General features: G+C 45.9%; 1 protein-coding gene across 2 annotated transcripts in view; it reads right to left on the bottom strand.

Moving 5' to 3' along the window:
• The window catches only part of Lrig1 (leucine rich repeats and immunoglobulin like domains 1), a 100,751-nt gene that overhangs the window by 73,714 nt on the left and 11,237 nt on the right, over positions 1-15,800 (bottom strand). The gene's annotated exons all lie outside the window — the stretch shown is intronic.

Consider the following 15,800-nt stretch of genomic DNA (forward strand, 5'->3'; position numbering starts at 1 on the left):
GTTGGACATTCTCTCAATCTTTGTTCCCTCTTTATCCCTGCAACTTCTTGTCAGCAGGGTAATTTTTGGATCAAAGGTTTTTGTTGGTGGGTTGTTGTTCCCCTCCTTCCACTAGTCCTGCCTGGCTAGGAGGTAGTCACCTCAGTCTTCATGTCCCTCCCTGCTAAGAGTCTCAGTCTCAGCTAGAGTCACAGCCATATCCTCTGAGGAGCCTACCCTGTCACAGACTTCCAGTTTGACAAAGAGATGCTCTCCACTCAGTTTCCCTTCTTGTTCCCAGCCCTCTCGCCTTCCTCTCCCAGTTCTCCCCACATCTGATCTCCACCCGTTTCCTTTCCCATTCCATCATTCCACCCAGTTCCCTCCCTTCATCTACTTCTATTTCCCCTTCTGAGTGACATTCTGGCACTCTCCCTTGGGCCCTCCTTGTTACTTAGCTTCTTTGGGTTTGTGGATTGTAGTATGGTTATCCTGTACTATACAGGTCTAATATCCGCTTATAAGTGAGTATATACCATAGCCCCTACACTGTTAATGATGCTCTGCTATGCTTGCAGACAGGAGCCGAACCTGACTGTCCTCTGGGAAGCTCCACCCAGCAGCCAGCAGATCAAGACAGATGCTGGGACTTGTAGCCAAGCATGGGGTGGAGCTCTTGGGGTTCAGAGAACTGTTAGGGGAAAAATGGAAGGACCTGGAGGGGACAGAAACCTCACAAGAAGACCAACAGAGACAACTAACCCAGTCCTATGGGGGCTTTCAGAGACTGGGACCATCAACTAAGGAGCATGCATGGTCTGGGCCTAGGGCCCCTGCACATATATGGCTGATGGGCAGCTTGGCCTTCATATGGGGTTTCTGGCAAGTGGAGGGATTGAGCTGTTTCTAACATGGTCTCTATTGCCTGCTTTTGGATTACTTCCTCCTGGCAGCGCTGTCTTTCCTGGCCTCGGGGGATGAGGATATGTTCAGTCCTGATGTGACTTGATGTGCTGGGAAGGGTTGGACGGGGGGGGGGGGGGGGGGGCTTCCCTTTTCTGGGAGGAAAAAGAGAGGGAAAGGGGGAAGGAGGGAAAGGGGAGCACTGGAAGAAGAGGAGGGAGGCACACCCTTGGGATGTAAAGTACATAAACTAAAATTTTTTTAAAAGGGAAAAAGAAGGAAGAAAAACCCTTGCTAGTGGACTGTCTGCTTCCATTGCTTCCATGTGTCCTTGCATTTTCAACTAAAACCACACCCTCTGCTTGTTACCATCTCTATGATAGGAGCAGTCAACTCTACTTGCTACATTATACTTTAGCAGAATGCTATACTCCTGTGCCTATGGGCTAGGACCAGCAAAGGTGAACAGAAGTCCTAATAAGAGTCACACATAAATGACCCCTTTTGGAGTTCTACTGAAAGCCAAAATCCTAAAAATTACAACACATGTATCTAAATACTATACAACCTGTGTATACAAGGATTAGTAGTGTGTGAGAGGAGAAGAGAAACAGTCAATCCCCAGAGCATCTTCCCATCTGAGGAGGAAATCAAAGCCCAAGGTCTCATCAGATGCAGACACTCATGAGGACAGACCACTGACATTCTGCCCTGTGAACAGCTAGAACTTCTCCAACTTCCTATGGAATAACACCCCCCAGTTCCACCAATCACACCTTTTCAAAGCAATCCAGAGCTGCTGAGGAATCTGCTCACCACCCTGCCTGTTAATGACCCTAACAGGACTGCCCGGCTCATAAGACTCGAGAGTAGGGAGGGGGCTTGCTGCGTAGCTCACACTAACAAAATCAACACTGCCTTCAGAAGTGTCAGACTAGATCTGTTCCACAAGAGAACAGCTTTGCTTTGGGACTCAGGCACGGTTCACTCGGAAGGCATTCAGCTGAGCTCTATATCTATACACCAGATAGGTCTACACATGCCTTCCCTTTCTTACCATGATCCCACCACACTCTCTCTTCAAATTAAACCAATGTCATTGTAAGACATTCCGGTCCCAGGTCGGCCCAGTGACTGAAAATTTGTGCAGGTGACAACCTTCTCTTGCAGCAAACTCAACTGTGATCAATAAGCCAAAGCAAGTTGAGCTCGGACAAGACTTTACGCCTGCACAAACACAAAGAGAAAACCAGCGACTCGCAAACCTCAAGAACCAGTGCAGAAAAGCACCTGCACAAACTTGTCAGGGTGGTTTATAAGGTCATGGGCACCTGAGAAAAGATCTTTTATTCCTAAGAGCATGAGACAAATGGCAGGCCTGTCACACTGCTGATGTCAATATTTATCTAAGGCCCCGGGTATTCATGATGGTATAAAACCAGGCACCTTTTCAATTCAGCCACTCACGTAATTTGCCACTACAAAGCCTCAAAACAGAGATTCATTTACAGCTTGGGTTTCTTCTCTTCCATCTCTATACAGGAGGCTGGCAGCAGGGCCCACCGTTTGTGTCAGCACTAATCCCAGCAGCTTGACAATAATATGCTCAATGTATTTCAGAACTGCCAATATCAAATGGCACTGCACCTGAGGACAACAAAGAGGCGGGGAAGGAAGGCAAAACACCTGCTTTCTCCCCTCCCACGGCATACATGCTTTCTTCCCTGGAAATGAGCAAAGCTTGGGGCTTGAAGGAAAGTAACTGAACCCCAAGAATCATGCCCAGCACCTCTAAGCACTCCTCACACCAGAACAGCAATCACGCCAGTCACCATTACTCACAAGCATGCGGCATTCAACTGGGCTACGAAACGGCCCCTTCTAGTCAGCAAAACCAAACTCCTCCCTCCCTCACCCTCTCCCCACCACCATTACTCCAAATGAATACCTAATCACAAACTTTCTTCCCAGGATAACTACCCCCATCAATATTAGCTTCAAGAGGCCCTAGGGACCTCTGACCACAGCCACACGTGGTGGAAACCAGGCTCACAATGGCTATCTCCAAGTCTCTTCTTGTGACCCAGAGTCCCCGATGGGTGCTACACTGAGCTCCCTCAGTCAGCCCGCTCTCTGCCATTCTCTCGAGGAGACACCCTGCACTGGAATCAAAGCGTTCAGGAAGGATGGCTCCACAGGGACAGGTCAAAGACCGAGCACCTGCCTCAGTCGCTCTTGGAGGACTAATAGGCAAGTGACTCTGGGGCAGACCAACCCTTTTCTCCACGCGCTTTTGACGTTACACAAACGATGTGTTTCCGAACTGGAGGAGCCCCCCTACCAAGCTCTCTGTGAATCCAGATGCTCAGTGCAGCCTGGTAAGACCACAGCATCTCTACATCCCAGGGGCTGACAGAACCAACCCCTTCTTCCCACCCCCAGCAGAACGCGATGGTCAGGGGAGAGCTGCCACATACCACACACCACACACCACACACCAGCATTCCTGCCCTGCTTTAAATACACTGCTGGCTGCACCCGCTGGATGAGCACACAGATTCTCAGCCCCACGGGGTAACAGCTGAGGGTGTGGCTAGTTTTCTTTTTTTTTTTTTTTTCTTATATTAAAAATACACCTGACACTTAAGTGGATAGTATTTCCTCATGCACAGTGAAGTTAATAATTCACAACCAACTAGCTTTCATCGAGGATCAGAAAATTTGAAGGTTGCTTGTGCAAACACTCCTGTGCTTAACAGCTGCCTGTTTAACTGATGGCTCTGTTGCCATTAGGAGCAGGTAGCACTTCAAAGTATTGTTTGCGAAGCCAGAAATGCCAATACCCAGGTTCCTGGGCCTCTGGGTCCCATGGTGTGCAAGACTCTCTGCACTTGCCTCTCAGAACAGGGAGACGATTACAGTAAGGCAACCACACACCACAAGCACAGTACTTTGCTGTTGAGGCATTACTGTAATTGCGCTTTCCTGTTTCTAATCTCTACCCTCCAAACTGACAATCCCCACAGGTGCCCGGGCACAATGGAGCAGAGGATATCGCTAGAATAACCAAAAGACAAGCTGCCTGAGCCTCAGAAGAACGTTCTCATCCCAAGAAAACATGCCTTTGTGCCTCATCACCCCACCCCCTAACCTCTCTGACTCTCTTTCCTTGATCTCACTTAAAATCACTCTTCCCTCATTTTTTCAAAGAAATGTTACAGTCAAGTCATGAATCCTAAATTGTGTGCAAATGATGGCTTCTCCAGCCACTACGTGAGTGTCTTCAACATGCTGAAGAATAAGTGACTACCCAACAGCTGCAGGCTGTTATTTCAACTAAAGGAAATTAAACTGGGGATATGAGTTGGCTGCACTGTGTGGGTTTATGAATCCGTCGTAGTTGCAAGGCAACATAAAGGTCCACTTGAGCCTTGTTAAAAAGATTAACCGTTAACCACCACACACTTCAACAGTGGTTCTCAGCCTTCCTAACGCTGCAATGGCCCCTTAATACAGTTCTTCATTTGTGGTGACCCCCAGCCATAAAATTATTTTCATTGCTACTTCATAACATAAATTTTGCTGTTATGAATCGTAATGTAAATAAATAGCTGTGTTTCCTGATGGTGTTAGGCAACCCTTTGAAAAGGTCATTCGGCCGCCAAAGGGGTCCCAATCCACAGGCTGAGAAACACCGCACTTCAAGGAAGACTATCACCTCTACTCCCCACACACCTTTCAGATCTCACTTTTGAAAGGACTTTTTGCAAGTTGTTGCAGGGAGTTTGAAAGAGATGAGTCTTGCTCTTGGTCTGGATTTTAATGAACAACCAATGTCAGAGACAGTGTTTTGAGTAACAGAATACATCAGAAAAGCCAGGGGTCTTGCACAGCTGGCTTGAGAATAAGTTAAGCAACTGATCATGTGTCTGCTGAGCTCTGGCAAGCACACGTACTCTAGAGGGGGACTCACACTTAAGAAACCAAACCAATTTCCTAAAGCTTTTAAAACGCAGGTTCCAGCCCACAATACCATGCTTGCAAAGATCCCAAACCAAACTCCTGAGTAACTCAGCAGGCCACTTTTTCTCTTTTAAAGCCACTTTCTTGCTTAAAAGAAACCACCGTCAGCTGCGGCTTCCTTTCCAATTAAAAGCCACCAGAGCCATAGTTTTCAATTAGTTGTGTCAGTCTGTCACCCTGAACTGTTCAAGTTCACTCTTAGTTCCTCCCCCAGCTTCCGGTCTCCACCACACACTTCACACCTCTCTATTGTAAACCTGTCCAGGACAATTATCCTGCCAACCTTTGGACAGCCTCCGTACTGAATTTCTGTCTAGATTTATGGCTGCTAAACTTGGTTGGCAAAGCAGGCTTGCCCCAAAGCAGAAGAAACAGTCAGACCGAGAGACAGGTGCGGACGCACAGCAAATTTCGGCAGGCCTCGGAAAAGCAAGTGCCCCTGGTCTGTTCTGGTAAAGGCCAGCACTGTTAACCCCTCTGGACTCCCGTACCTAGAGTCCACGAAGTGACCACTGTCGTTTGCCAATGAGGGGCAAGTCACTAAACACAGACAGTTACTCTTCTTGGACTTTGTGATGGTTCAATAGCCAGGCACATTCAGTAGGAGCCGTACTTGAAATTCTGAATGTGCCCTTTTCCCAGGCTAGCAGTGATGTGTGGTCTGATCTTTCCTCTCTCCACAAGCAAGCCACAGCTCCCAGCAACCAACACAACCAAGCATTGTGTTGCTAGGCTACAAGTCACAAGTAGCAAATACATTTTCAACTTAGTGTTTCCAACAAACCATGGGTTGTGGGATACTGCCTCAAGGAGTTGGTGAGCATCTGTAATATATTTGTTTCTACCAGAAGACCCCAAAAGTTCTGAGGACAGCAAACCTGAGAGGAACATGCATCCCTGGGGAACAACCCAAACCTAACCTGAAATCACACTACTTTTCTCTGTTTAAAATGGTATACACAGACTTCACAATTAGCCTAGGAATCTGCCCCACCCCCATCCCAAAAAAATGTACTTACCCTATACCCCAGCAATTCCACATGCACATATCCAAGAAACAGGGAAACATATACTCTCACACAAAATCTTACACAGTCATGCCAGGTTTTGTGATACAAGCCTGTCATCCCAGCATCCAGAAAACAGAGGCAGAGCTACAAAACAAAACTGCATCACAGGAGGAAAGTTCAAACTGTGTTAATTCTTATCAGCCGAATGCCGGGAAAACCCAAGTGTCTAGCTAATAAATGAACAGCATGCGCTAGATCAAAAAAAACAGTATTATTCCGATGTTTTAAAAGGTAAGGCAGGGTGAAGGGGATGGACAGGTGTCTCAGTGCTTAAGAGCGCTTGCTGCTCTGACAGGATGCTCTAACTGTCTGTGACTCCAGCTCCAGGGGACCTGACACTTTTCTGTCCTCTATGAGCACCCATACACATGAGAGTACATGGATGTGCACACACAAATAAACAGATAAATATATTTTTTTAAAATAAGCAAAGAAGAAATGATATGTACATATGTAAGAACTTTGAAAATAGTAGGCTAAGTCAAGGAAGATGACAGGCCAACATCCAAAACAGGCAAATCTGCACATAAAACAGCTATTCCTAGAGGATGAGGAAGGAGGGGGCGGGAAGTACCAGCCAGCAAGGGGTTTTGTGGTGAAGCAATTAGAAATATCCCAGAATTAAAGGTGGCAGCTGCACAACTCAGTACATACTAACAACTCAAAATCTCAACACTTGGAAGATGAATGTGGTATTCAAAATCTATCTCAATAAAGCTGTTAATTAAAAAGAAAAAAGTTCATGCAGCCAGTCCTGATGAGACCTAATAGGCTAGGGTCAGATGGAAGGGGAGGAAGACCTCCCTATCAGTGGACTTGATGATGGGCATGGGAGGAGATGAGGGAGGGAATGAAGGAGGGGGCTACAGCTGTGATACAAAGTGAGTAATATAAAAATAATTACAAAGTGTAATTAATATTAAAAAGAAAAAAAGTTGCCAGGTGTGGTGGCACGGGCCTTTAATCCCAGCACTGAGGAGGTAGAGGCAGGCACACCTCTGGGAGTTTCCACAGCTGGGGCTCCAAAAACAGGGAGAGGGGGAAAAAGGGAGGGAAGGAGGGAGAGAGGGAGAAAGAGGGGGGAAGGGAAGGAGAGGGAGAGAGGGGGGAGGGAGGGAAGGAAAGCTACAGGAGAGAGAGGAAAGGGGGGAGGGGAGGTAGAGAAAATAATGTCCTGCTACCTCAGAACTCAAAATTCCAGGCTGAAAAATGCTACCTCACTTCAACACCACAAACAAACGTAAGAAATAACTTTTTCAAACCTTCGTGCTAGAAAATATGGGAGCAGTCAAAGTACCCACAGTTATGACGGTAAAACCCTGATATCGCATCACAGCCCCTTTTCTGTTTCCCAAATAACACACTCACTCCCAGGCTCAGCCAATCCTCCAGGCACAAAACCTGAGCTGGACTTGATCCTCCCTCCCATGGTCTCTAGATTTTGAAAGAGCTTTTTTTTTTCTTTCTTTCTTTCTTTCTTTCTTTCTTTCTTTCTTTCTTTCTTTCTTCTTTTGAGTAATTATTTAATAAGGCTATGGAAAGCATGGCTCCCAGGGGCCAGCCATTCAAAAATTAAGAACAAGCCAGAAGGCAGGAGGAAATGTCAGTGCATTGGGGAGAAAATAAATTAGTCATATTAAGATTAGGATCTAACCTCTTTCTGTGGTTGGGGCAGGAGGTTTTAGAATAATGGCATGCTGTTTCTTGAAAACTCCCTCCAGAGGAAAACTTGGGAGGTGTTGTTGTCTGGTTCTGGAGTCAGGCTAGGACTTACTGAAGCAGACTGAAGAGCCTCCATGTGAGTGGCCAGAGGTTTCCTCTGCACAGGTTCCTAATCCCTTCTTCACAGTCAAGGACAAGCTCCCAGACACCTCTAGGCACCACACTTAAGCAGCACCGCAGCCAGCAGAAACATCGTTAACTGGAAAGCCCCCAACATCAAAGAGATTCTACTTGCTCCCCTTGTGCAATAAACTCCTTTCACCCAAGATCATTCACACTCCCCAAGTGCAAAGTTCACTCTGATATTGGTGGCCTTCTCGCTCTAGCCTTTTTGGCAAGTGCCCCTTGGCCTGGTTGTTCATTAATACATAATCAGAACATTAAAAGCATTGTTTCACCTTTTAGTGAGGCTAAAGCCAGTTTAATAAGATACCGTTCCTAGGTTAGGGAAACCACCTTGAGCCTGGCAGGGAATTCAAAGACACAGAGTCTGGGAGACGGTGCAGGGTGCGCACGCTCACAAACACACAGGAGTTAAGTATTTCACAAGATGTTTTTGATACCCCGACATGGCCGAGGGTGCAACATAAAAGCAGTTATCTCACCACAGAAACTGCTCTGGTGCTTTCTTTCCCCTTAATCTTTTTAACACCAAATGACTCCTCACTCCATAACCCCTTACAGGAAGTGGTATCTTGGTGGCACAAGACAGGCAGGAGTGATGTCTCACGCACAGCGTTAGAACTGTCTGCCAGCGCTGCTCCTGCCTGCTACTTTTACTTTTCAAATCAGACACAATGACAACTCACTCTAGAGACCGTGTTTACTTTGCTGAAAGCCGCACTCTAAACACAGGCTTGTCTGTGGAAAGGGGGCAGCTCACAGTCCAACCTTGTTTATGCTCCAAGTAGGTTTGACAGAAAAACCACATCAATTTGTTTTAAAATAATTTCCATTTGCTGGAAGCTGTTCCTGAAGGGTTCTCAGCTACGCTAATCTGCTCTGATTCCGACCAGCTGTAGGTGCCAGGCACACTGGCCACAGACGGGGCTCCAGGTTGAGTGGGCTGGCTCCGTGGGGGCTACAGCAGCAGCCTGGGACCCACAGAGCCACTGCAATACCCATCTGTGGAATACAAGAGCAATATAAGTCTATTAATTTTTTTTTTCAAAGCGTGTCCTGGCTCAGGGCCAAAATTACGCCATGGCCACCAAGAACACAGCTTTCCACAGAACTAGACCTACCCTGGCTCAGAAACACCAGCTGTAGAGAGTCCCATGGTGTCAAAGTCTCAAGTCCACAGTTAAGAGCACCAAGGTAGTTATTGGATCAAACATAAGAAAAAAAGGGAGGAAAGCTGAAAAGGAAGTATCTGTGAGTAACCCATGAAAAGCACTCAGCCTCACCATCCTAAGAAATGAAGCGAAGAGACTGCAAGGCGGTTTCTGCTGCACAGTGCAGAATAAAAAGTGGGCTCTGGGCTTGCGATGGTGTGAGAAAAGCAAGCACAAGCTTCCTGTGGGTTGTGCAAAAAGCTTTCTTGCTTTTTGTACCCTTTGCCATGTCGGGGTATCAGAAAACATCTTGTGAAATACTTAACTCCTGTGTCTTTGAATTCTCTGCCAGGCTCCAGGTGGTTTCCCTAACCTAGGAACAGTATCTTATAGTATCTGATAGTTGTATCAAAAGTCTTAGGAATTTGCCTACCGAGAGCAACAGAGACAGTGGTAACGCAGTCTAAGAACTAATAAGTATGTAAATAATGACCCACAAAAGGAGGCCCAGCTTAGAGGCTCATCATTGGGGAAGGCTTCACTATGACTTAAGGATACTTTTTATAATGTTGAATCATAGAGGAAGTAGTCATAACACCAAGTCTTTAGATCATAGCTGAAATGGTTGGCTACCCAATACCAAGTGATCAGTCCTGAAATCATATACATACAAGTATTAGCACATGGACTAAGCAGGTTATATTCGTATACTTAGGAATACATACACACACTCTCGCTCTTAAAGAAATAGAGGCTATAAATTTGAGAGAGAGCAAGGGAGGGAACAGTGAATAAGAAGGGTGGGAGGGAGGAAAGGGAAGAAAAAAAACTATGTAATTTTTTTTTTAATTTCAAAAAATAACTAATAAAAAAGACCAGAAAAAAAAAAGCCACTTTTGAGTCAAGTATGGCATGGGGCTGTAATCCCAACACTCTGGAGGTTGAGGCAGAAGGCTTCAGAGTTCAGGGCTATTCTGGACGATACAACAGTCAACTGCTGTCTCAAAACAAACAAAAACCTAGAATTTGAAGCAGGTATTCAATTGCAACATTGCTGCAAATTCATACAACAAAATGATTGTATTTATCACTAAACAATGAAGTCAATTACCCTTTCTTTCATACTCTTCCTCTGACTTTACAATTACCAACAGTTATTACCACATAAATTAGAAGTAATTAAAGACATGTTCACCACACTAAAGCATCATTTTCTTGGCTCAGCAGAACAAAGGCTCCTCATAAAGCCCCGCCCCCAAAGAGTCCAGGTCATCAGGTACAAAGACCCCCTGCAGAACCCCCAGCCCAAGACCTCCTTATCAAAACCAACAAGTAAGGCTGAGCCCATAGTAGACCCAGCTTCCCAACTGCCCTCTGTCATCAGCATCCAACTAAAAGCCCAGTGAGGATCCACCTTGAGCCAGGTCAACAATGGCTCCTCTGCCATGAGAGGCCCTATGTATTTAAGGACGGAGGAGGGGCTCAACTGTCACACTTGAGGGCCACACAGAAAGGGGTCAGATTTTCAAGTCTATGAGGCCAGAGCCTGTTGAATAGGTCCTTAGAAATCTGTGTTACTGCTTTGGCTTTGACCTCCGAGGGTACAGTAACCTGCCCTGAATGTGGTGTGTACTGGATCCAGTAGAGGAGAGCAATCCTTTCCTCTGCCAAGAGCAAAGAGGAAGAAAAACGACCTTGGCCTAGTCATGCTTTCTGTCAGAGGAGGTCTTAGCAGAGTAACCAAGAGCGCAAGCAACCAAAACCAGCTGCCTGGCGAGGGCTCAGCATAAACTGAGCGGAATAACCACAAGGGGAAGGGTGTCTAGACAGCCTTAGTCTAAGTGAGAAGCAACCCTCCCCAAACCAGACTCCACCAGGCAGCTCCAGCAAAAGAGCAGATGAGAGACCTTGTCAACAGTGCGCAAATACACCATGGGTGCCCTGGCCAAACACAGCTCAGAGGGGAGCTGAACAGTCTGGCCCACCCGCCAAGGACAGCCATGGGGAGGGTTCCAGCAAGGAAGCAGAGTCCAGGCACCCCATGTGAGAGACAGCTCCCACGCAGTGCTTCCACTGCCTGTCTGTCGCCTTCTAAATTCTGTTTTATGGTGTTAAAACCTTCCTGTTCTTCTAAAGCGTCAGCATGAGCACTTGGTAGAAGATGAAGGAGACTGCCAAACAAACAGGTCAGCAGGAAGTGGACAGATACATGAGCCCTGGGACGTCTGAGCAATTCTGTCCACTTATCTCTACTGGACTTAGGAAAGTAGAGAATGAATATCATGGGCTGGGATCTAGCTCGATCAGTGGGGGGGGGAATGCTTAACATGCATGAAGCTCTGGGTTCAATCCCTATCCTTGAATAAAACAGGTAAGTTGGTACATGCCTGTAATGGCAGCATGTGGAAAGGAAGAGCAAGAGAATCAGAAGTTCAAGGTCCTTCTCTACTTAGCCTATATAAGGCATATCTAAGACTGTTCCAGAGAGGGAAGAAGGTCTGCCGGTCTCTGTACATTTGTATCCTTGTTGCCTGGGCATGGTATATGTCCCAGACTTGATACTAGATTCTGGGAAAACAATGAAGCATTAGAAAGAAAGCCAGTCTCTGCTCTCGGGCAGCTTACTGACAAATGGGGTGCCAGATATCAACCCAATGAACGTCCTGAGAAGCCTGTATGAAGCACTGCAGGTTCTTCCAGATGGGAATCTAAGTCAAAGAGAACAAATGAGAGTTTCCAGGGGGAGAGACATTTAAGAAAAACAGGCAGGAGTCTCCAAGACTGAAGAACCTTTCTCCAGACAGACACAGGACAAGCTGGTAGTACAAAAACTAGAAAAAGCACCACATGGTAACATGGGCAGATGGAACCAGGTAGGAAAGCACTATGAAGCTCAAGAGCAAGTAGCCAGCCAGCAGTAGGAAGTCTATTCTAATCTTGACTCCACAAATACCCCTGCGGCTTGGGAGAAGAGAGAAACAAGATATGAATCAACAGCTCTCTACCCCTGCCTCAAGTCCACACAACACAGAGAAAAGGTACTTTTTAAGGTTCGATGTAAAATGTACCACACAAAATCAGCAACTGGCATCTCCCTTCATTCCTTGCTTCTCTGCACTCCTTTTTCTAACATGAAAGGATGAGGGCCACATGTGACCCCGCAGCACCATCCAGCCCAAGGCATGCCAAGGACTTCAGGCAAGTGTAAACCCCATCAGCAGGCTAAACTGTTTATGTTCCTGAGTTAAAAACATGCCGCTCGGTCAGTGTCCACACCAGGGCCTTATCACCAAGGCGGTTGTGTGCTGGTTACACAGGGCTGGACTATGACTTGCCCATCTTTTAGATGGGCCTCAGTCTGCAAACTGTCTAATGCTACATCAGTGAGATTATAATAAAGCCACCAAATATACACGCATTTGAGAAAAACACTTTCCAAACCCAAGGATACTTTACTGTTTATAAATAGTTTACTTTTTTTTGATCCCCAAGCATATTATATTCGCAGTTGCTCCAGAAACCAAAGAAACATGCAACAGGAACACAAACCACGACCTAACAGAAACAATAAACAACAGATGGCAAGGCATATGTGCACACTACCACCCTCCGTCACCAAAGAGGCGAAGCGAAAGCAGCCCAGGGAGAAGCATGTGCTCCAGAATCACATTTCAGTCACCATTAATAGAGCACCAACTGTATACCAAAACTGTGCTGGGTATTTCAGGCCACTCAAGAGCAAAGGGGCCAATGACCAGTCCCATCCCTAGACTTGGTGTATAAAACATCCATGACATATTTCAACACGATGATGATCAAATCAGTTAACACGTGTATCCTGCTATAAAAACATAAACTGTTACTACTCTACTGGCTTCAACCATGTGTTAGGCACAGTCGTCTTTTGTCCTTACTGAGCACAATAAGGTGGGCACTTTAGTCATCCTCATTTTAAGTAAGAGGAAACTGAGGCAGAGAGAAACCAAATATACTGACCAAAGTCACTGAGACAGACAGACAGACAGGTTCCAGGGGTGCTGCTTTTAATCAGACCACAGGCTGCTTCATCTCCCAATCTGTAACCACAGCCTGTGACATGAAGCTCACAGAACATGGCAGCATGTGTTCTCCTCACAGAGCCTGAACCATGGACCTGCTCTAGGGCCTTCAGAGGCAAACAGAAGCTGAACTGATTTAAGATGCACAAAACAGACGCTCAGATAACTCAAACTCTTAAGTCACACTTGCCATGGCTAAGTGATTACAAATACCTGCTGTTTGTGACGTTACTTAAATGTCACCTGTCTCAAAAACAAAGGACAAGGGTCTCAAGAAAGAGAGCTGGCTGTGGTACTGCTTCCGGATACAGACATTCCATCTCAAGTGTCACAATCTTTTCACCTCAATGTTAGGTTTTTTTGCTTTTTTTTTTTTCACACTCTGACTACAATTTTCCAACTACACTGTAACTTCAAGCTTTTATGTTTCTTCTACATTTAAAAAGAATGCCGTTTCCCAATATATAACTCCCAGATGTAGTTCACGGATGACTCAGCGGCAGAACAAGTGTTCTGAGACAACAGCTCCAAACAGAGGACGAACTTGGAACTCCCTTCTCCCTCAAAGCTAGAACTTGCCTAGGTCGGCTCTGCTCCACAGTTTGTTTTCAATTATATTTCCAAATTCTTTAACAATAACTGCACAGCTTGCAGCACCAACACATCTGATTCTTTGAAGTGGTTCTCAAGCAGAACGTCTAAAATAAGGAGGAAGGAGGGGGAGAGCCGCCATAATTTTTGTTTCCTGTCAGAGGTTCTCTCCAAAGGTTCTCTCTCAAGTCTAGGCAGACAACCCTCAAGTCCTGATGCAGAGCAAAGCACTGCTCCTGGAGGAGGGCTGCAGTCACCCCTTTGCCTCACTGAGTTATGAGGGCCACACAGATCGTCCACACAGCAGCACCTCACTGGCAGCTGACACCCCCCCCCAAAAAAAAAAACACATCCTTTCCGTGCTCTCCACAGGCCGAACGACAGTCATACCTGGAAGCTAAACTTGTTAAGCCCTCAGAGGGCTAAGGAGCCACAGGACCCTTCTGCCCAGAAAGAACACACCAACCCCTAAACAGAAAAGTACAGCAGCAACAAACAAATCCTCTCCAGTACAGTACCTATGGTTTTGGAGACTAAGAGGTGAAAAGTTACCTAATTCTCGGAATGAGAATCCTTTGGGAGAAGGTTAGGTATGAATGGTATAAGCAGAAGGTCACTGGTGTAACAGGAAATGACACTTTATATATAAAACTCACGGAAGGGTGGGAAAATCATTTAACCTTTCTTTTTAGTTTAGTTTTTTTTTTAAGATTTATTTATTTATTATGTACACAATGTTCTGTCTGCATGTACACCTGTATAACAGAAGAGGGCACCAGATCTCACTATAGATGGTTGTGAGCCACCATGTGGTTGCTGGGAATTGAACTCAGGACCTCGGCAAGAGCCGTCAGTGCTCCTAACCTCTGAGCCATCTCTCCAGCCCCGTAGTTTTGGTTTTTTGAAACAGGGTTTCTCTGTGTAGCCTTGGCTGTCTTGGAACTCGCTCTGTAGACCAGGCTGGCCTCGAACTCACAGAGATCTGCCTGCCTCTGTGGATCAAAGGCATGTGTCACAACTGACCAGCCCTATTTTGATGATAAATAACACAACAGAAAAGGGTTACCTTTGGAGTTTTCTTTTGTTTTGTTTTTGCTTGTTTGTTTGCTTAGACAACCTTAATGGAGTGAAGCTGCAGCCCCAAACAAAGCTCCAATTTTCAGAAGCACACTCTAAAGAAAAAGACATCATCTTGAGAAAACGTACATGAGTAAAAATAACCTAAAAGGAACAGCCCGAGAATCTCCAGTGAAGACGACAAATCCACGTGGAAGGAAGGCGGCTATGAAGGACACAGAAAAGGGCCTAGACAAAGGGTGTAGCAGATGAAGTGCATGCTGTACATGCTCAGGGTCCTGAGTTCGGATCCCCAGCACCCGAGTAATGAGGTGGGTGGCCTCAGCACCAGAGGAATGCTGTCGCCACTTTCTGAAGCTTTTGGCCACCCCAGCTAGCCAAAAGGATGAGCTTCAGTTTCAGTGACAGACCACTTCAAAATAAAGTGGGGAGCAAAAAGGAAAGGCACCCAACACTGGCCTCTAGACCCCCACCACCACCACATCCAACATCCACACCCACAGGAGCAAGAACACATACACACAAATAAACACAAGTAACTTCTTAAAATAAAGAACACAGAAAACAAAAGCTACTAGGCTCTCCATGATAAATATAATCTCTTAGGAACTCCTATTTGGCAGGAATCAAGATTTTCCAAAAACAATGTTAGACCAAAATGAAAGCCATAGATGGGTAAATCTGGTATCCACTGAACAACAACAAAAATACATTAAACAAATGAAACCATTTTTTAAAAGGCAAGAACAAATTCAAAAATTCAACAGAAGTCAGGCCACTGAGTTTCTACATTGAAAGTCACATTGAAAAGCTCCCTGGGAAAATGGCTTAAAGCTATTCAGAATCGGCCATGTCCCTGCATATAACCAAAGGCAAGCTGGCTCCAAAGGACAGAGCTGTGGGTGTGTCCTAACCCTGCAGCTGTTGCTACTGAATCTGTACTCTTGGCCCATGGAGCTGAAGTTGTCTTGGGGACAACTTCACTGACCCAGCTACTCCATCGAGGGCCAGCAGCGGCCCTAAGAAAATCCTACTAAAATGATCCTGCAACTTGCCTTTTCACTAAAGCTATGTTCCTAAAAAGCTAAGTCAAAGATATCAAG

The sequence above is a fragment of the Meriones unguiculatus genome, chromosome 5 (assembly GCF_030254825.1).
Source record: "Meriones unguiculatus strain TT.TT164.6M chromosome 5, Bangor_MerUng_6.1, whole genome shotgun sequence".
Taxonomy (NCBI): domain Eukaryota; kingdom Metazoa; phylum Chordata; class Mammalia; order Rodentia; family Muridae; genus Meriones; species Meriones unguiculatus.